The sequence below is a fragment of the Perognathus longimembris genome, chromosome 17 (genome assembly GCF_023159225.1).
Source record: "Perognathus longimembris pacificus isolate PPM17 chromosome 17, ASM2315922v1, whole genome shotgun sequence".
NCBI lineage: Eukaryota > Metazoa > Chordata > Mammalia > Rodentia > Heteromyidae > Perognathus > Perognathus longimembris.
The window spans coordinates 50,577,170-50,597,587 of record NC_063177.1 but is presented as its reverse complement, the minus strand read 5'-3'; the positions used below and the strand labels follow the sequence as shown (position 1 = coordinate 50,597,587).

Genomic DNA, 20,418 nt, shown 5'->3' with positions numbered 1-20,418 from the left:
GCTTCCAGCTCAGCCTTTTGCTGGTTATTTTGGAGATGGAATAGCTTGGACTTACCTGCCTGGAATTGGCCTCAAACTGAGATCCTCTAGATCTCAGTGTGTGAACCACCAGTGCTCTGCCAGATACTTTCAAACATGTAACAAAATAGAAAGAATCTGGGCTGGGAATGTGGCTTAGTGGTAAGAGTGCTCACCTAGCATGCATGAAGCTCTGGTTTCAATTCCTCAGCACCACATACACAGAAAAAGCCGGAAGTGGGTGCTATGGCTCAAGTGGTAGAGTGCTAGCTTTGAATAAAAAGAAGCCAGGGACAGTGCTCAAGCCCTGAGTTCAAGCCCCAGGACTGGCAAAAAAAAAAGAAAGAATCCTAAGGTATTACCTAGATACCGCTCTTCCTCCCTCAATCATCACCGGCATTTCTGTTAATCTCATTTCACCTTTCCTTCTACAGCCTTCCTGGTTAGACTGTTTTGTAAAGTCAGGCATTGTGTAATTATACCTGTAAGTTTATATGTGTATATATATGATGGTATATGTATATATATCAAATACATATGTGTGTATATATGTGTATATATATACACACACATATGAGACTTAAAACAACATCACCTTGACCTCATGATACCTACCAAAATTAGCAATAATTTTTCGTTACAGCCTCTAATCCATATTCAAATGTTATCTATCTTTTCTTTTTATTTTCTGTTTGTGTTTTGGCCAGTCCTGGGCCTTGGACTCATGGCCTGAGCACTGTCCCTGGCTTCTTTTTGCTCAAGGCTAGAACTATGCCACTTGAGTCACAGCGCCACTTCTGGCCATTTTCTATATATGTGGTGCTGGGGAATCGAACCCAGGCCTTCATGTATACGAGGCAAGCACTCTTGCCACTAGGCCATATTTCCAGCCCCCGCTTTTTTTTTTTTTTTTTTTTTGGCAGTCCTGGGGCTTGAACTCATGGGCCTGGGTACTGTCCCTGAGCTTCTTTTACTCAAGGCTAGCACTCTACCACTTGAGCCACAGCGTCACTTCCAGGTTTTTCTATTAATGTGGTACTGAGGAATCAGACCTAGGACTTCATGCATGCTAAGCAAGCACTCTACCACTAAGCCACATTCCCAGCCCATATTTTCAAAGGGACTTTCTATGTTTTGCAAGGACTAGGATCTGAACATCATCTCCACGTTGCATTAGTTTGATAATCTAAGTCTCTTACATCTCTTTATTCTTCAGCAGACCTGTTGCATGTGTAAGCTGTTTGTTGGAGAAACTGGGTCAATTGTCTATAGAATTTTGCCAGTTGCTTCCTGTATAACTTGTTTCTCCATCCCCTGTATTTCCTGTAAGCTATAAGTCAGACATAATGCTTGGTAATTCAAAATTTAGATTTTTTTTTCTCAATACTGGAGTTTGAATTCAGGACCTTGTGCTTGTGAGGCAAGCACTCTACCACTGAGCCATGTTGTCAGCCCTTTGTACTTTCTTTATTTTTTGATCTAGGTTTTTGCATTTATACCTGGACCAGCCTGGAGTATGGTCTCTCTCTCTCTCCCTCTCCTTCTCCCTCCCTCCCCCCCTCTCATTTTGTTTGTCATGGGGCTTGAACTCCAGACCTGGGCACTGTCGTTTAGCGCTTTTGCTCAAGTTTAGCACTCTACAAGTTTGAGCAACAGCTCCACTTATAGTTTTCTGGTGGTTAATTGGAGTTATATAAGAGTCTTGTAAGACTGCCCTGCCTGGGCTGGCTTTGACCTGTGATCCTCAGTTCTCAGCCTCCTGAGTAGCTAGGATTACAGGTGTGCGCCACCATTGCCAGGCTGGACTGTGATCTTCTTATTTGTGCTTCCTGGATAGCTGAGATAATGGGCTTGTGCCACTGTACCCAGCTGTTCGTTGGTTGAGATGGGGTCTTGCAGACTTCTTGCTTGAACTGTCCTCTGGTCACCTGGTCTCAGCTTTCCGAGTTGTCAGATATCTGTAGGCATGAGCCCACTGTACCTGGCTCATATTTTGTTTTCAGGTAGGAATACATTGGTACTGCTGTGTATTCAGATTGCATGGCTGCATCAGAGGGTGCACACTCTGTGCTTTCCTTTCTGGTCGTTCAGGGTTTGGCTTCTTTCTGCCATACTGGTGGTCAGTCCTGGGATCTGGAAAGACTTGCCATGGGGCATGAGGTCCTAGAGGTCATTAGGTCAGCAGCCGGGAGACAGGGTCCTATCATAAGGATCAGTGTAACATGTCAGGTTCAGATCCAGAGTTAAAGGATAGCAGTCAGTGATAAATACAGTCATGTAATTGAAAATCTTTGTGGGAGGAGAATCATGATGATCTCCAAAGTCGTCCGGATGAATTTGGAGGGGCTGAAACACAGAAGAGCACCGTTTCCCTTGTGTTTGCTTGGACGGTATGTCTTTTGGTAAGGCTTGAGCCTGACATTTTGGTAAGATTCCACTGGGAATCTCCACATCAGTACACATTCTCTAAAAGCAAGAAACTCCTGCGTGCAATAAACAGGACCAAGAAACTACAAAAGGGAAAGAGGCCATCGGTTGGATGCTTAGTCCTAGGCATGGAAAGGCAATTCAGTACCGATTATTTTATCCTGTGGGGAGCTGATTGCTTAGAAAAGACATGATTTTCTTGAGGAGATTTTGGCCAGATCTGCTTTTGTACAGCAAATGGCAAATCCTGTTTTCTCCAAGTGACTGGCTCACGGTTGGAAGTTAACGATGCCCTCCCAGGATGGTCTCTGAGTCTGGAGGGATGCTGGTAGCCAGCTGCTCCCCTTTCCATTGAGAGCCGGGTGGGAGAGTTCCGGGAGGGGAGTTCAGCCAGGGCCAATGGAAAAGTTTATTCTAGAGTAAATAGGAGAGGGAGAAGATTCAGGCGAGGAATAGCCATTGAATTGAGTTTAAACAAATCTTAGCTTTTATACTTTTCTGTCTATAGACTCAGGGCTGAGAAATGATTGCTGTTGTTTTCTTTCTTAGCTTCTGAGAGGTAGGGGGCCTGATGTGTTCTAAGGGAGGAATGTGAGGTCTTTGGACCACACAGATGTGCGCTGGGCCAAGGCCAGAGTCCCCTACGGTATGGCAGGAAGGCATAAGAAAGGTCCCGGGCCCTTGTGCCTCCCTAAAGATCACTGCAGTCTGTCTGTCTGTCTGAGTGATGGCTTTTTCCTTATCAGATGGCCTCCCAGGGGTGAGGGACGGAGCTAGAGTCGTCTCCCCTGAGAACAGGTTCTATCCCCAGGATCCCTCAGACTAGGCAGATCGCCCCAGAGGTTTTGGGACAGTTATCCAATATGTCATTCCTCTTAAATTCGTATTTTGAAGATTTGAGGAGCTAGGAGCCCCTGGGCAGGCTAGATTTTACTTTCTGTAGGTTTTCATTTTGTACTTGGATAGTGATGGGGGAGAGGTGGTGTTTTTTGTCTTGTCTTGGGGGTAAGGCTGCTTTCTAGGTGGGCATTCCACAAAGAGGTGAGGATGTGTATCAGCATTGGCTTGTGTATTAATTAGTGAGCTTTCTGTCATTGTAAGGAAATGCTGGAGGTGAGTAACTTACAAACAGAAAGGTTTTGAGGTCTTTGGAAAAATAACACATCATAGGTTGGGCATGTGGTAGAGCTTACCTCATGAACCAGGAAGAAGAGAGCCTGGGGTCCCATAATCTCCTGAGAGCATGCCCCCAAGTCACCAAAGGACCCCCCCCCCCCCCATTAAGGCCTCACCTCTCAAAGTGTCCATCACCTCTAATGCTACTCTGGCGACCAACCCTTTAACGCATGCACCTATGGAGGAAGGGGACACCCACCCAAACCATAGCAGCTTGGTAGGCAGACCAGGGATCCATTGCCGAGCCAGGGTGTTCTGTGTAGGGAGGCTGTGGGGAAGGCCTCTCTCCAGCTGTTATTCACAGCCTCATTGAAGAGACTGGCACTGTCATGGGGGTCCTGCTGCTTCAAGAATGGCGATGCTGCAAGACAGTGACACTCTAAACTCCCATAATTAGGGGGGTGGGACCCTTAGGGTTTGTTTGATGAGGCATTTGATTCCAGTAGGAGGACCTCAACTCTTCCTCTTCTCCCCTCCCTCCTTCCCTTTCTCTTGCTTTCTCTTTTTCTCTTTCTCTGTTTTTCTTGCTTCCTCTTTTTCTCTCTCCTTTTCTTTTTTTCTCTTCCTTCCCCCTTCTTTCCATCTTTTCTTCCTTTTTTCCCCTCCCTAACACCCTCCCTCCTTCTTTTTCTCTTTCTCTCATTTCCTTCCTTTTTATTTTCTCTCTCCCTCCCTTCCTCCTTCCCTCCCTCCCTCCTTTCTTTCTTTTTCCCTCTTCTTCCCTCCCTCCTCCCCTCCTTTCTTACTTTTTCGGTGCCAGTCCTGGGGCTTGAACTCAGAACCTGGGCACTATCCCTGAGCTTTCTTACTCAAGGCAAATGCTCTACACTTGAGCATAGCTCTTTTTCTGGCTTTTTGGGTGGTTAATTGGAGAGAAGAATCTCACCGACCTTCCTGCCTTGGCTGGCTTTGAATTGTGATCCTCAGATCTCAGCCTCCTGAGTAGTAGGATCATAGATGTGGGTCACTGGCACCCTTTTATCTTTCTATACTCTTCAACTGGCACCCCTGCCCCACCCCCCCAATCCTCGTGGTTTTTGTGGGCTTAAGGACACCATGATGACAGCTCTGTGCCTTGATCCTCCCCAGCGTAGCCTACAGAACAAGGGCTTTCCTGCCCCGTGCTTCCTGACTCCACTGTCTCGCTGCCAGGGGTGAGGGTAGCGAGGTGAGGGGGAGGCTGAGGAGGAGGAGGACCTCGTAGGAAGGAGACAGATTAGTATTACTGTATTTTTTTTTCTTCTTTTCAATTTCATGCTTCAGATTTCCAGTGCCGTTCTAAACAGTGTGGGGGAGGAGGTGTCATATCTCACCTCCTCTCCCTGCTGATGGAAAGTCACAGCATTCGTCTTGGCGGAGGAGCCCTTTGCATGCCCGTTGCTCTGCTGGACACCTGTGGTGTAGCCTTGAGGTCTGCCCCGAGTCCCCAGAATGGTCGCTTTCTCTGTTCTTTGTGAGCTTAGATTGACCTTCAAGCAGGGTCTGAAGAAATTGAGCTGGGCCTGTGTGCAGGCATTTTGGAGAGAACTTATAATATCCACATGTCCAACACTTGCTCTTATAAAATGTTTAGGGTTCTTGGGTTAGAATTCAGGGCTTTTGCATTTGCTAAGTAAGCATACTAACACTTGAGCCTTGTCTCTTAGCTATAAAAATATCTTTGAGTGCCAACTGTGTTCTTGCCCCTATTCTGAGTACTGTGCAGTTCATCGATGAAAGGAAGAGTCCCTGCCCTAGTCATTTCAGATTGAGGAGGAATGAGGACAGGCAAAGAAGCCACTAAAATCTACAGCCAAGTTGGGGGCCGGGGGGCTGCAATGCTAATCAAGGGCTCATTGATCTCATCTTGAAGGGGGTGAAGCCTTAAAAAGAGGGTAATCAGCAAAGCATGGTGGTGTGTGCTTGTGATCTCAGCACTCAAGAGGTAGAGGCAGGGCAATCAGTTCAAATCAGGCCAAGAACCGCCTAGTCCACACGGTGAGTCCCTGTACTACCTCACCCTGGGATACATAGCAAAACATTCTCTTGAAAAACAAAATATAAAATAAAAAAGCCAGACACTGGTGGCTCACGCCTATTATTCTAGCTACTCAAGAGGTTGAGATCTGAGAATCGTGGTTCAAAGACAGCATGTGGGAGACAACTGGAGATTCTTATCTCCAATTAAGCGGGGAGGGAGCAAGGTAGAGGCTTGGCTCAAAGGATAAAGTAGCAGAGCACAAGCTGTAAGTGAAAAAGCCAAGCAAGAGTATAAGGCCTATGGGAGAAAACGAGGAAGGGATAACACTCTCAACACTGTCACCTGACAATGTTGTTTGGGAGACACAGGAGCCCCTAAGATGCAAATGTCCCTTGGCACCGACATACAGACATTTGCACTGCACCGAACACTGCATAATCACCAAGTGTTGAGCAAATTCAACTCTGTCATCTATTTAAAGCTTATGCCCAGGTGGTGACTGGGAGTCTTTTCCTCCGTCTTATGTGCAGTACTAATCTGTTTTCCACCTTCCTGGAGAGCCCACTTGGCTTCGGCTATCCTACTTGATTTCCTCACAACAAGAAAAGAGCTTCAGAAACAGAGAAGTTTCCAAAGAGATGCTAGAGCAGAAAAGCCAAAAGGGATGAAAAAGCCGAGAATCCATCCACAGGGGACCGTGCAGCCTCCCCCCTTTGCTGCTGTCAGTCAGACGCTCTCTTCTTCCAGGCCTGATGGCCCGCCCCGTCACGGGGGCATGCATCCTGGAGAAGGGAGCAGTGTGGCTCAGGGCCCAGAGCCCAAGTCAGATGTGGAAATAAAAGCCAGGCCCTCTGACAGCAGGGATCAGCTTATACCAGCCGGCTGTTAAAGCACGGCCTGCCTGGGATTTGCTCTCTCCCTCTGGAGCGCACAGAGGCATTAAGCAGGGAGGACTGGATTTATTCTCCGACTCTGGCACAAGGTGGGAGGGAAATGATTTCAGTCTCAGAGGAGACCTGAGATGTCTGGAGGTCCAGGGACAGGCCGCTAATCATGGGGCTGATAAGCGCAGACCCCCCGTGTGAGCCAGAACATTCTTTATTACAGCAGTTCTGTTTTTACTGCCCAAAGATAGGTTCATCTCTCAGGAGCCCCCGGGGGATGCCTAAGGCCCTCTTCCTGGGAGGCTTGAAGTCCTGTTCCTCAGTTGGGAGCCATCAAGGCAGGAAAGACAGGATGAGGCCAAGAAAAATATTTATTCCACCTGGTATCCCGTGCGGCCCCCAGGCCGGCCCTGGGAAGGGTAGCAAGCAGGAACGCCTCCCAGCCGGTCACTTGACTCCTCCTGCCTCCATCTTCCTCACCACCCTCATGAGGGCAATGGGAGCAAGAAGGACATGGACTGGTTGGTACTGGTCCCTCTGTCCTGCCCGGCTGCCCGCTTAAGAAGTACAGGATGGCCAGGCACCAGTGACTCCCACCTATAATCCCAGCTCCTCAGGAGGCTGAGAGCTGGGGGACTTGTGGTTCAAAGCCAGCTCAGACAGAAAAGTCTACAAGAGTTCATGTAAAATAAAAAGGAAAAGGCTGACCTGGAGAAAAATGGCTCAAGTGCTAGAGTACCAGCCATGAACAGAAAGGCCAAGGAAAAGCACAAGATCCTGAGTTCCAGCTCCATTTCTGGGACAAAAATGAGGAGAGGGAGGGAGGGAGAGAGAGAGGGAGAGGGCTGCCACGCAGGGCTGGAAAGGATCTTCCTCCTTCTTGCCACTTCACTGTGGGGAAGGCAGCTGTGATGACCAGAGCTCTAGCAGCTACTTTGAACCAGAAGAACAAAGGCTATCCTGTAAGACAAAAGGAGTGAGACAAAAACCAACCCTGGATCTCTGGTGACTCCATTGACCTACTTCCCCAGCCATGCGTGAGCTCGGGAATTGTACGGAGAGAGATCTTTTCTTGTGTAAGGCACTATTTTCCAGTTCTCAGTTCCTCTCAGTCAAAACTAATCCTAATGGATGCGGAGCAGCAGGAGCCATCGCTCTCAGTACACTCACCGTGGGTGTCTGGTTGCCATGGAGACCACTCCAACACATGCATATTCCAAAGTGCCAACCCACTCACATGAGGAGGGCCTGCTGTAAGACGCCCCTCTCCATGTTAGTGGAGTCCCCCTCAGATCGCAAGCCAGATGGTGCTGCCTGCCCTTCCACAGCCCAGGAGAGGCGCGAACCCGTGGTTCAACTGAAGCCCTTTGGCTCCCTTCACCGGCAAAGGACCACCAGTCAATCAAGACCTTGGGGCTTTCCGGTGGACCTCTTTGGTTTCTCACTTCCCAACTCCTCTACTTCCCTCTGCCCAAGGTCAAGGACTCTTTCCTCTAAAACAAAGCAATCGCTTTCAATGAGTGTGCTCCCTGGAGCTGATCTATCTGCTACAACAGAACACATCTCCAGGGACTCCCCTCCCTCTAGAGAACAAACCCCAGATTGTCCCTGTCTGAGCCCCAACCTACCTCTTTATGCACTTCACACTCAAGCCAATCACCAGCTTCAGATCAACTACTAGTGTGCTTCCAATTTGCTATTCCCTCTGCCTGTATTCTTTCCCACGTCTTCCCCTGCCCCATCCTCACCTGCCAAAACCTAGCCTATCATTCCCTCTGAGCTTTGTCCATGAAGTCTCTATGATCCTCAACTAGAAGCAGCCTCCCTATCACTGGGCTCTGGGCACCTTCTCATTTTTCATTACCTTCAGAACCACATGCCTGTGTGTCTCGGGACTACTGGTGAACGTGAGTCCTCTCTCCAGCCCACCCTGAGCCCCTTGCAACAAGCAACCAAATGTCACTGCTTCTCATTGTCTCCCACAATGCCCTGCGTGAAACAGGTGCTCACTGGATGGTTGGTGGATTGGCCTGAAGACAATTCTCTCCCTGCGCCTATATTCCCAGCAGTGGCTCTCCAAAGAAAGAAAACCAACAGCTATTATGCAAACACAACACGTCTGACCATGTCTAAAATTACCCCAGCCCTTGACGAGGCTTTGATTATTGGCTCTTCTCTCCTCTTGTGTTCAAGCCAATGCTATAAAGCAATACTGTGTGATCCAACAGCAGCCTCTCCACCAAGTACTTGGGTTAATAATGTGTGGAGACTTGGCCTTGACACACAAAGTCTACAGGACAAAAGCAAACCAATTCTAACTCTGGTTCTGTGTACTCAATAAGAGTATCTTTCTAAAGAGCTGACAGTAAAGGTTTTTTAATGGGATTGATCCTAAGATGCTAAGAAAAATGATGTTGGCTACTTTCTATTATTCAAGTGGCAACAGAAGACACTGAGATCAGATAAGTAAAGCCAGCTAAACTCAATTAGTTTTAAAAAAATCTACTCTCCCACTGTCTGGATTTGGTGAAGCACTGCCCTGACTGATGGCAGAGACAACTCCCACAAGTCCTTGCCAGGCCTGATATTTTTCTTTTTTTCCAGTCCTGGGCCTGGGACTCAGGGCCTGAGCACTGTCCCTGGCTTCTTTGGCTCAAGTCTAGCACTCTGCCACTTGAGCCACAGCACTACTTCTGGCTGTTTTCTATATATGTGGTGCTGGGGAGTCGAACCCAGGGCTTCATGTATACGAGGCAAGCACTCTTGCCACTAGGCCATATTCCCAGCTCCAGGCCTGATATTTTTCATATGCAGCGTATAATCCCACAAACACTCAGTGAGAAACTGAAGCTCCAGTTTCCAATCAGTGAAGATCCTATCTTCCGTCTTGCTTGGGCCTGGGGTCCCCTCAGGTGGCTGTTCAACACTGCCTGACCAAGTGGAAATAAACCCAGAGCAGGACAGCTGCCCCCTCCACCAGGCTAGATCAACCAGCCTCGGGATCCAAGATCACGGTCAAGTCCACGGTGGCTTGCGTGTGAGCTATGGCAGACAGGCTGCAGCCGGAGAGAGGCCTCTCCTGCCCAAGCTCTAGGGTTCGGTACTCTTCACCTCACAGCTACTGGAGCTTAGGGAGAGGCTGCTATGCCAGAACACAGTTCATACTCTGTTAAAATGACAGCTCTCAGCAGGCTGCTCAGTGGAAGCCCCTACAAATACTCAACTGTACCCCAACATCCCTGAGACTCTGATGCAGTTAATCCAGGCTATGACAGGAGTATTGGAGCCCAGGGTATAAACTCCCCAGATAATTCCAGCATGAAGCCAGGCTGCTGACCGCTGCACTGGAGAGCAGGAAACATGCCCACGGCCAGAGAGCTTCCCCACATGGAACAGCCAGGGCCAAGCCAGCCCGCTGGGCTGGTCCACGAAGGCTGAGGGCAGCTGCCCTTCCAGCTGGGAAACTGGCTTTGCTTCCACCACCTCCCACTGCACGCGTGTGCCCTTGACCTCTCTCCTGAGACCCTGGGCCTCACATGCCATGGCCAAGACTGTGCAAGGGTCCACTTGTAAGTCATCACGATCTTCAAAGCACCTCTGGAAAATGAGGAGCAGAAGTGGCCAGTTTATTTACTTATTTACAAGCCAAGTGCTGGGGGCTCACACCTGTGATCCAAGCTACTCAGTGCCTGAGATGAGAGGACTGCAGTTCAAACTCAGTCGAGGCAGTCTGTGAGATTCTTATCTCCAGTTAACCACTATCATAAAAGCCAGAAGTGGGACTAAGGCTCAAGTGGTAGAGCACCAGCCTTGAGAGAAAAAGCTAGGGAACAGCACCCAAGTCCCAGTATTGGCACCAAACAAACAAACAAAAAAGGAGGGTGAGCAAATGCAGTCCTAATATTCAATACATATGTGAAAGGGAGCCAGGTAAATTGAGGGGCTGGGTGGGATTGGGAGAGATGGGGGAGAGTGATAAAAGGATGACATTGATCAAGACTCATTGCACTCATAAACTCACGTGTTGAATGGAAACCCCTTTGTACAACTACTTAAGGAAATAAATGAATAAATAATGAGTTAAGTAAATCAGCCGGATTGTGACCATCAGTGAAGTGTCCTTTTGATCAAAATATTCTATAAAACAGAGGTTCTCCTTTCCCTCCTCATCTCCCTAGCCCTGGGCACACTGACTGTGAGAGAGCCAGGTCTCCACAAATGCTGGATGGATGGATGGATGGATGGATGGGTGAATGGATGTGTGAACGGCTGATAGGCGGAGCCAGTCAGGCTAGAGGAATGTCCGTTGAACAGCTACACAACAGTGTGACTTCAGGGTGCTGACGGTGGATGGTGGTATCTGAATCTCTAGCCCTTCTTATCTTTCTACTCATCATTTCACACGCACCTCCCCACTTCTTACAAGAACAGGGAAGGAAGCACAAGCAAGCAGAGACAGATGTGCCCAAAGAGGAGACCCTGGCTGCTCTGCACAGCAGGCCCAGGCCTGCAAGGCAGGGCAGGAGGAAGGCAGTCTTTCTAGGCTGGGAAAACAGAGGCCAGTGATGAGCCACCCATGAGCCTGAGTATGAGTGAGAGAAAACAAAGAGAACAACAGAGAAAGGATGGGAGAGGAAGCGACCATTCACTTACACCAGGTTCATCAGTTTTATTATTTGGTATTGGATTTCCTGGACTGTCTCTCATTTTCCTCATTCTCCTCCATCCTGTTTGCTCTTCCTCCCTGGGTCATTTTACATCTCCCACTTCCTTTATCACACATGTATATTCAATGTTCTGACTGTATTTTCCCCCAGTTCACTTTTCCATTCATATGTCATCCTTACTACCTCCCCTCTCCCCAACCTTAAACTAGTGTCAGCTTCCTGATCCTCATTTTGTTAGTTTTCTATTGATTGTCCTATGGTCTAGGAGTTTCACTCCTGCATAGACTACAGTCAACCTGATTGTGTATATAAGCATATGCCCCTGTCTGTGTTTACATGAGAACATGCACCCTTTGTCTTTCTGGACCTGGCCTATCTTGTTCAGGATGATACTTTCCACATCCATCCATTTCCTTGCAAATAACATAATTTCAATTTTTTGGTGGCTACATGAAAGTTCATATTTTGTGTGTGTATAAAACTTTAAAAAAATCTGTTTGTTATAGGGCATCTGGGCTATTTCTATAACTTTTGAGCAAAAGATCCTGAATTTAAAAAAATAGAGAAACCCTTTCTTTGTATAAATATTCTTATTTGTGCACATTACTATTGTTTATATTGCTGTTTCCATTTTACATACAAAGAAATAGTAATCCTGGAGAGTGGTTTATCTCTTACCCAGAATTCCTCAGCTGGTCAACGGTGGCTCCTTGGGCTTGAACAACCCAGGAAGTCTGATCCCAAAGCCCTGCTTTTCCACTACCTTTCATAAGGAGAACAAAAGAAAAAAAAATAGTAAATAGGCTAAGAATCATCTGTGGGAGTTGGGTTATCAGATAAAGCACAGGACATCCAGTTAAACAGTACTTCTGATGAAGAACCACTGTTTACTGTGCCCACTGTTTATCTGAAATTCCAGCTTAAATGGGCATCTTCTACTTTTATTTGCTAAATCAGGACCTTGGAGAGGGTCCTCCCCTCCTCCCTGCTCTCATTCCCCACCCCAGCCCTCCCCAGTTTTTGCTTTCCCCTCCCTTCCCTTCCCCTCCTGGTTTTCTTTCCCCTCCTCCTCCTCTCCTCCTCCTCCTCCTCCTCCTCCTCCTCCTCCTCCTCCTCCTCCTCCTCCTCTTCCTCCTCCCCCCTCCTCCTCTCCCTCCTCCTCCTCCTCCTCCTTCTCTCCCTCTTCCTCCTCCTGCTCCTCCTCCTCTCCTTCTCCCTCCTCTTCCTCCTCCTCCTCCTCCTCCTCTTCCTCTTCCTCTTCCTCCTCCTCCTCCTCTCCCTCTTCCTCCTCCTGCTCCTCCTCCTCTCCTTCTCCCTCCTCTTCCTCCTCCTCCTCCTCCTCTCCCTCTTCCTCCTCCTCATCCTTCTCTCCCTCTTCCTCCTTCTCCTGCTCCTCCTCCTCTCCTTCTCCCTCCTCCTCCTTCTCCTCCTCCTCCTCCTCTTCCTCTTCCTCCTCCTCCTCCTCTTCCTCTTCCTCCTCCTGCTCCTCCTCCTCTCCTTCTCCCTCCTCTTCCTCCTCCTCCACCTCCCCCACCTCCTCCTCCTCCTCTCCCTCTTCCCTCTACCCCCCCCCCTCCATCCCCAGCCCCCAATACTGAGGCTTGAACTCAGAGACTGAGTTCTAACTTGGGGTTTTGGCTCAAGACTGGAACTCTATCACTTGAACCACAGCTCTCTTTCCAGATTTTTACTGGTTCATTGGAGCTACCATCCTCCTGGATTTGTCTCCCCAAGCTGGCTTCTAACCTCCTGATAGCTAGGATGAAAGGTGAGCACCAGCACTGGCTTAGGGCAGGGCTTTTCACATTACATCCAGTGCCTTCCTATTGCCCTGCCCTGTCATACCTCACCCAGCCCTGGCCTTCCCCTCCTGGAATTACAGCTCCCACACCCACGGCATCTTTTTCATCTCTCGGGTACATTATTAGGACACCAAGTATTGGAGGGAGCCACATTTTCACAAGTGGATGAAAGGTTTGGAACGAGAGGTGGCCTCTTTACTTCTCCCTGACCCTGCAGGTCTTGCCTTCAATCACACGGCTAGTTCAAGTCAAGAGCGGCAGGAAGCCAGCGGCTGGTGCTTGCCACCCTTCTGGGGGAGGTGAACGCAGTGGGAGCAGCTCACTCCTCATTCCTCAGAGGAGGCAGACAGCCGCTCCTGCTCCCTGCCTTCCAGCGCTGGCGGCAGCTGCTTCCTTGGCCTCCAGAACTGGGACAGATTGGAGCGGTGTGGGGGTGGGGGAGGCCAAGCCAGCTGGCATGATTGTCCCTCAGGAGGCCCGCAGTGAGAGGTGCTGATGGAAGGGTGGCTGGGTGCCACGGAGGGGCGGCATCATTCTGTCTGGAGTTAATCATTTAGGCAAGCTGAAGGGTTCTGCGAGTCTTTCATTGAGCGAATCTGAAAGAACTGGAGTAATTTCAAAACTGGCACCTTGTTGATTGAAGTAGTGGGTTGTGGATGAGGCCCCTAAGTGTATTTGACTTGGGAGCATTGTGGTCTCACTTAGATGTAGCTAATCTCATTGCCTATAGGTGCTCCAGTCTAGCCGAGTCTCCCTCACACTGCATATGTCTGTAAATGTTTGTTGAGTTGAGTGCACTTGGACTTCAGAGCTTAGATTTGGGGCAGGAGCAGGCTAGAGGCTGATTTTTTTCCAGCTGTTCCCATGCATTTGAGTTACAATTAGATTGTTCATCAGTATGGTCAAGAGCCAAGCACATCTTGAGTGATTGCTTTAAGATATTTACTACAGAGGTAGGTGCTGGTGCTGGTGGCTCACGTGGTAATCCTACCTACTCAGGAAGCTGAGATCTGGGGATCACAGTTCCAGGTCAGCCCAGTGAAGAAAAGTCCATGAGAGTATCCAGCTAATTTGCAAAGAAGGAGCATGATTGGAAAGGGTTGCATGGCTCTATAGCGTATCACACCTTAGTTTTTGACTATGTGCAATTTATATCAGTGATATCTTAATAACTCCTTTTAAAAATGGTTCCATGAGTGCTGGTGGCTTGTGACTATAATCTTAGCTACACAGGATTGAGGTTCAAAGCCAGCCAGGCGGGAAAGTCCAGGAGACTCTTTATTCAATTAATCACCAAAAAGCTGGAAGTGGAGCTGTAGCTCAAGTGGTAGCTCTCCAGCCTTGAGTAAAAAAGCTAAGTGACAGCACGCAGGCACTAAATTCAAGTCCTAGTACTGTTACCAACCAGCAAACAAGATGGTTCCATGAAAAATCTGGGTCTCCTTTTTCTCTTGAAAAACCACCTTTAGCAAAACCTGTGTCAGTTCCATCGTCATCCTCCAAGTCCTTTGTGAGGGACTGCCCTACCTTAACAGAAGTGAAGTTGAACAAGCAGTGAATGTCATTGTCCTGGCTTAGAACCTCACTCGGACTCTATTGCCTGCCTGTGCAGCAATCTCCTTGGAGTGAGTGAGCAGTGCAGCCGGCTTTTGAATCTGACTAGGAATCCAGAAGAATGTTCAGAGCAGCCCTGCCAGTGACCGTGACCAGAGGGGAGAGCCTCGGGTCCAGCAATCTGCCAGGAGGTAGTGTCCACCTCATGCTTCAGGCCAGGCACCTCCCTGTTGAGCATGTGGCCTCTAGATTGCACACCTACCCCAACGCTTATTCACAGACAGCATCTTCTTCCAGCTATGATTATGCTTAGAGGACTTAGGGTTTCCCTCCAGAGAGAGGGACAAAGAGCACAGCGTGCACCCACTGAACATACCAGGGTACCCTCACTAATCTGTCCCATTGGTAGGAGGAGAAATGGCTCAAGACACAAGTTCCGATAGTGGGAACCTCAGGCAGGCTAGAGAGCGTTGCCCTGCCTTTTCAGCTCTTCCCCACCAGCTACCCAGAGGAAGCCTCTACAGTATTGGCCCTGGGAATTCTAACAACTCATCTGCATCACCAGCACCTCAAATGATAGAGAGGATACTTGTGATATCACAGGGGGAGATCTTGTTCCCTGAGCCAATCCTGCTCCTCCTTTCAGCAAACACAGACGATCCAGTCCCCATACATTAGTGTGGCAGGCTCCTCTGCTTAAGTAACGTCATACTGTGTATATGTGTGTATGTGTATGTGTATGCATAGGTGTGTGTGTATGTGTGCATGTGTATTTGTGCATGTGTGCGCATGCATGTGTGTGTATGTGTGCGTCTGTTATCAGTCTCCTTTCACTCAGTGAAGTGACTTTGAGATTCCTCCAATGTTTCCACCAGCACAGGAGTTGTTCTCCTTTTCATTGCTAAGGAGTATTTTATTTTATAAATATACTACAATGTGTTTATCCATTCTCTTGGTGATGGCCATTTGGCTTGCTTCCAGTGCGTGGCTACTATGAATAAAACTTCTGTGAATGTTCTTGTGCAAGGCTTCCTGTGGACATATGTTTCCATTTCTCTTGGGCAGCTGTCTAGGAGAGGAATTACTGGGTCATATGGTAGTTTCTTTCTTTCTTTTTTTTCCTTTCAAAGCAAATATGCCCGTCTGTAGTTTGAGAGTAGGAGCCAACCACCTGCCCATCACTGGCAATGGAGGGTGAAAGCTAAGAAATGTTAGGTCATTCAAGCAAATCTTTGACAATTAATAACTATAATTGCAGCTGAGTGTAATTGATTATAATTTAGGGCTGTGTGGTTTAATTCTGTAAAATTATATGAAGCTGATATATCATGAGGGCTTGTTGGTAAAATTAAATTAGGTCCAGATATAGCTCCCATTGGAATTTGATTCACGCTTGAGTCATGACTAGTCCCTGACCTGCCAGATTTGAAAGCTGACTCAATGCTGAATTCAGGTGGCTCCTCATCGTGGGTTTCTGATCAAGTGACTCACGGTAGAAGGGACCTTGGTGCCCTCATTCTGGGGGGCTCACATGCAAATTCCTTCCTTCTTCCCAGGCTTTCCATCCTCAGCTCTCCATCCTCACTCCTGTCCCGGGGGGTTCAATTCTGCCTTCTTCCATCCATCTGGTTTCCAATGCCAACGTATTCTCCTTTGCTTCACTCAACCCTAGTGGTTGCATACTGTTGACCCTCTCAGTCCTGGCACCACCTGAGGGCCTTTTATATATGTGGAGGGTCACTTCCATTTCCATTTTGACGTTTCCAATTGATTCTAGCACGCAGCCCAATTGCCTACCGTCTGAAGTCCAAGCCGTGCTGCCTGGCTTCCTAACCACGGGCACCCAGCTCGTCAGGCCCCACACACCCACTTTCCCAGCTGGCCCATCTCCTGGCATGCTTGCCTTTTCAGTTTCTGCCCCCCTCAGCCCTGCCCAGCTGGAGATAGCCCACCCCCACGCTCCTTGCCAAACCATATCCAGCTCTCAAGCACCTTCCCACTCCTTTTGCGGTTACACTTTCCCTTTTCTGTTTTTGCATTGGTACCTCATTACTTGGACAGGAGACAGCTGACTTACCACTTCCCATGTCTCTCTGCCTATCATGTCACATGTCTTCTGTGGTCTCTTACGGTGCGTAGCTAGCTCCTCATTAAGGCAGGACTCAAGTGGACTTTGGGTCTACCTCCCCTTTATTTTCGAGGGTCTAGCATAATGTTGGCTATACAGTGACCACGGACAGATACTTATTGGTTGACTTGAAATTTTTTAAACATCTGATTTGGAGACAGAACTCAAAGGTATTCCTTAGCTCTGTCCTTGGGGGATGATGAATGTCTTGAGTTTTATGGATTGCAAGTTTGTGTCGACTCCTTAGTTACAACCTGTTGAGGTTGGCTTTCATGTTTCTTTTTTCTTTTGCCAGTCTTGGGCCTTGGACTTAGGGCCTGAGCACTGTCCCTGGCTTCTTTTTGCTCAAGGCTAGCACTCTGCCACTTGATCCACAATGCCACTTTCTATATATGTGGTGCTTGGGAATCAAACCCAGGTCTTCATGTATATGAGGCAAGCACTCTTGCCACTAAGCCATATTCCTAGCCCTCATGTTTATTTCTTTAAACACAGTTGCTGGGAGTTCTACTCTGGAGCAGATTCTGAGATGAGAACTCTGTCTTCTGTCCTCTGTAGACTTCCTGGCCCCTTCCTTAGAGGTGTGTGAGTAACTGTTACTCACTCTACGGCATGGTAATAACTGTGTATTATTTCCTCTCCCCTTTTTATTAAGGAAGAAATTTTGTTTTGTGGCTCAGATCATCTTTCAATATTTAAACTGTCGTTGCAATAATAAAGGGAATACTTAACTACACCCATCACACTGGAGCATTCTTACGTATCCCTCAAGCAGCTCTTCATAAATTCATTTCTGTTTCCAGAGCTGAAATTGTTCCAAAATGAGCACTTACACAGAAATGAATAGCTTCACCTGCTGTGAGCTGAGGTGTTTAGCAGGTTGATTTGGGTTATTCTGTGCTGGTACTACTGACACCAAAGGGCAATTAATAGTGTTATAAAGAATGGACCCCTGTGGCATGATATTTCAAGAACCAGGGATCTTATTATAAGCTAAGAATTACTGAAGGGAAATTGGAAGTTTTACTCTGGGAGCATGAGAGGGGTGGTAAATATGCTGATTTGAAGTGGGTTTGCTTTTTGTGAGTCCCTTTCAGCCTCTGGCATTAAGGCTGAAATTTAGGAGCCCCCAATAGAAATACACATTTCAGGTGGGTGTTAGGGTACTAAGCAGAGACATTTCTGAAGAAAGGTCTTTTGTGTCTAGGATTCTTTATCCCATGGATTCCCATTGTAGAATTGGGGTGAGGATGTGGAAGGTGACAGTGTCCCCTTTGTAGCATATAGTCTGCTGCCTTTCCCCCTGTTTAATCATGACACCTCTTGACTAGATGGGAGTGGGTGGGTGTTTCTGGCTGTCAGGGGGAACAGCTGCTTGGTTGTTTCAGGTACCGGAGGAATGTAGGATCCATTTGCATCTGTTCTGGGCTGCTCTCCTAGGTGGTCCCTGGTCCCCTTTGTGGGCCTGTTTGCACCCTCATTTCAGAGGCTATTCTGGGGGTGGGGTGGGGTGAGCCACCTTGTTTGTCAATCTCGTCCCTGGGCCTGGGTGTCACCTTCTCAGGGTGTCTGTCAGTGATTGCCTCCCCAAACAGTATGGCTGCTGCATCCTCCGTCCCCATGGATTCTTGTCCCTGCCCTTGGACTTGGTGGCCATGAGGTTCCTCATGCAGGAGTGCAGGAGTGTGCTCAGCAACTTAAACTCGGTGAGGCTCCCAACTGGATTGTTTATTTCACGTTGGCATAATAAACATTTCAAAAGCTTAGAAGGAAATGATTCTGATTAGATGTACTGAGTAGGTGACATTGTGAACTGTGAATTTTTTAAGGAACTTCAAAGATACAGAACCTCCCAAACCTTTTATATTAAGTTTGTTTGAGTTGTATGAATACAGTTTTGAATAATTCTAGTTTTGATTTTTATTCAGCTGGCAGTCTAGTCGCCCCAATATTGTTTATGGAATATTCCCTCCCTCCCCACTATTCTAAATGCCTTGATAAATATTAATCAAATTATCTGTTAAAAAAAAAAGACCTCAAAGAATTTCAAACATCCAGGAGATGGTATGTAGCTAGGAAAGGGTTTGGAGTCAGGCTTGGGTTTTCTGTCTCAGCTCAGTCATTTCCTTCTGGGTATGCTGGGGTGAGTTACTGAGCTGTAAAGAGGAGGCTGCAGGGTTGAAGAGCATGCAGGGAGTCCAGGCCCACTACTTTCCTGACCCTGCAGAGCAAACCCTCAGTGCCCTGCCTTCATTTCTTTGCCCTGTCTGCCTTTCGACCCTCAGTGGAGTTGGCCTCCCTCAATCTTTTCCCAGCCTCCATGACTGTGCTTGTTATCTTTAGTTTTTAATACACTCTTCTCTTTTCTTTTCTTCCCTCTCTCTCTCCCTGCCACCCTTCCTTCCTCTCCTTCCTCCCTTCTTTTTTTTTTGTTTCGTTTGTGTCTGTGTGTGTGTATGTACTGGGGGTGGCTTGAACTCAGGACTTGGGCACTATCCTTTAGTTTTTTTTCCACTCAAGGCTGGCACTCTACTTCTTGGGTCAAAGTCCACTTCCAGCTTTTTGCTGGGTAATTGGAGATAAGAGTTTCATGGACTTTGCTGCCTGGACTGGCTTTGAACCACAGTCCTTAGATCTCAGCCTCCTGGGTAGTTAAGATTAGAAGCTACCAGCATCTGCCTAATAGGCTCTTCATTCAGAAGGTATTTTAGGTTTTCAGAAGAGGTTCACAAATAGTTTAGGGAGCTTTTGTGTATGTTTTGTTTGGCTTTCCCTAATGTGAACATTTTGTGAAATCTAACCATGCTGTTCAAGCTAAGACTTTTGAGTCCTAGCTAAGTTGATTCTTAGAGGAAAAGTTCATCATGTAACCAGTTTTATTTTGAAATCCCTAGCATCCGTTCTGCTAGACTGGGAATATACAGTGAGTTCCTTAATTACTGCTTGTCTACCTATTGCTAAGCCAGTTAGGGGCTATTAATAGAAGTAAATTTATGAGGTGTGATTTATCTTCCAGAGGCAAATGTTTAGCAGGTTCATTACCACTATTTATTACTTGTCAAAAATTTCTACTTCTGGATTTTCTTGGAGTAGTTCATATCACAATGTTAGAGAACACCCATGGGATTAATTGGGCACCATTATTATTGATATTGATTCATTGTAGACTTTCTTACATTTATTTTAAAAATAGAGTCATAGTAATTGTATCTATTTATAGAGTGCAATGTTTATATATAACAACAATCTTGATCAGGGTAATCACAGTGTTCAATCACCTTAAACACTCATTTCATGTTGTGAAAGCATTGAAGAGCCCTTCTAACTAGTTACATAGTTGTCAGTGGTGCTCATCCTGTTATAGAATAGAAGGTGAGCACTTAACCCTCCTGTCTAATTGTAACTTTGTATCCATTGACTGATCTTAAGTTCTGTTTTCTACTTCTAAGGGAAAGGCTTTCAGATTTCACATTGGACCCTGTCATATTTGTGGTTCCTTACCTGTTTTATGTCACTTAACATTATGTCTTCCAGTTCCATCCATGTTCTATCCATGTTGTTGCAAATAAGATTTCTTGCCTTTTAGCCAGGTGCTGGTGGCTCATGCCTGTAGCTACTCAGGAGGCTGAGATTTAAAGAGCACAGTTTGAAGCCAGCCCAGGAAGGAAAGTCTGTGAGACATATCTCCAATTAACTAGCAAACAACAATAACAACAACAACAAAAAAACAGCATAAAAGCTCAGAGACAGTGGCTACACCTTGAGTAAAAGCCCTAGGACTGGTACCAAAAAAAAAAAAAAA

At 47.3% G+C, this 20,418-nt stretch overlaps 1 protein-coding gene across 2 annotated transcripts in view; it reads left to right on the top strand.

Moving 5' to 3' along the window:
• Positions 1-20,418, top strand: part of Slc39a11 (solute carrier family 39 member 11) — a 246,500-nt gene that overhangs the window by 6,792 nt on the left and 219,290 nt on the right. The window lies entirely within an intron of this gene.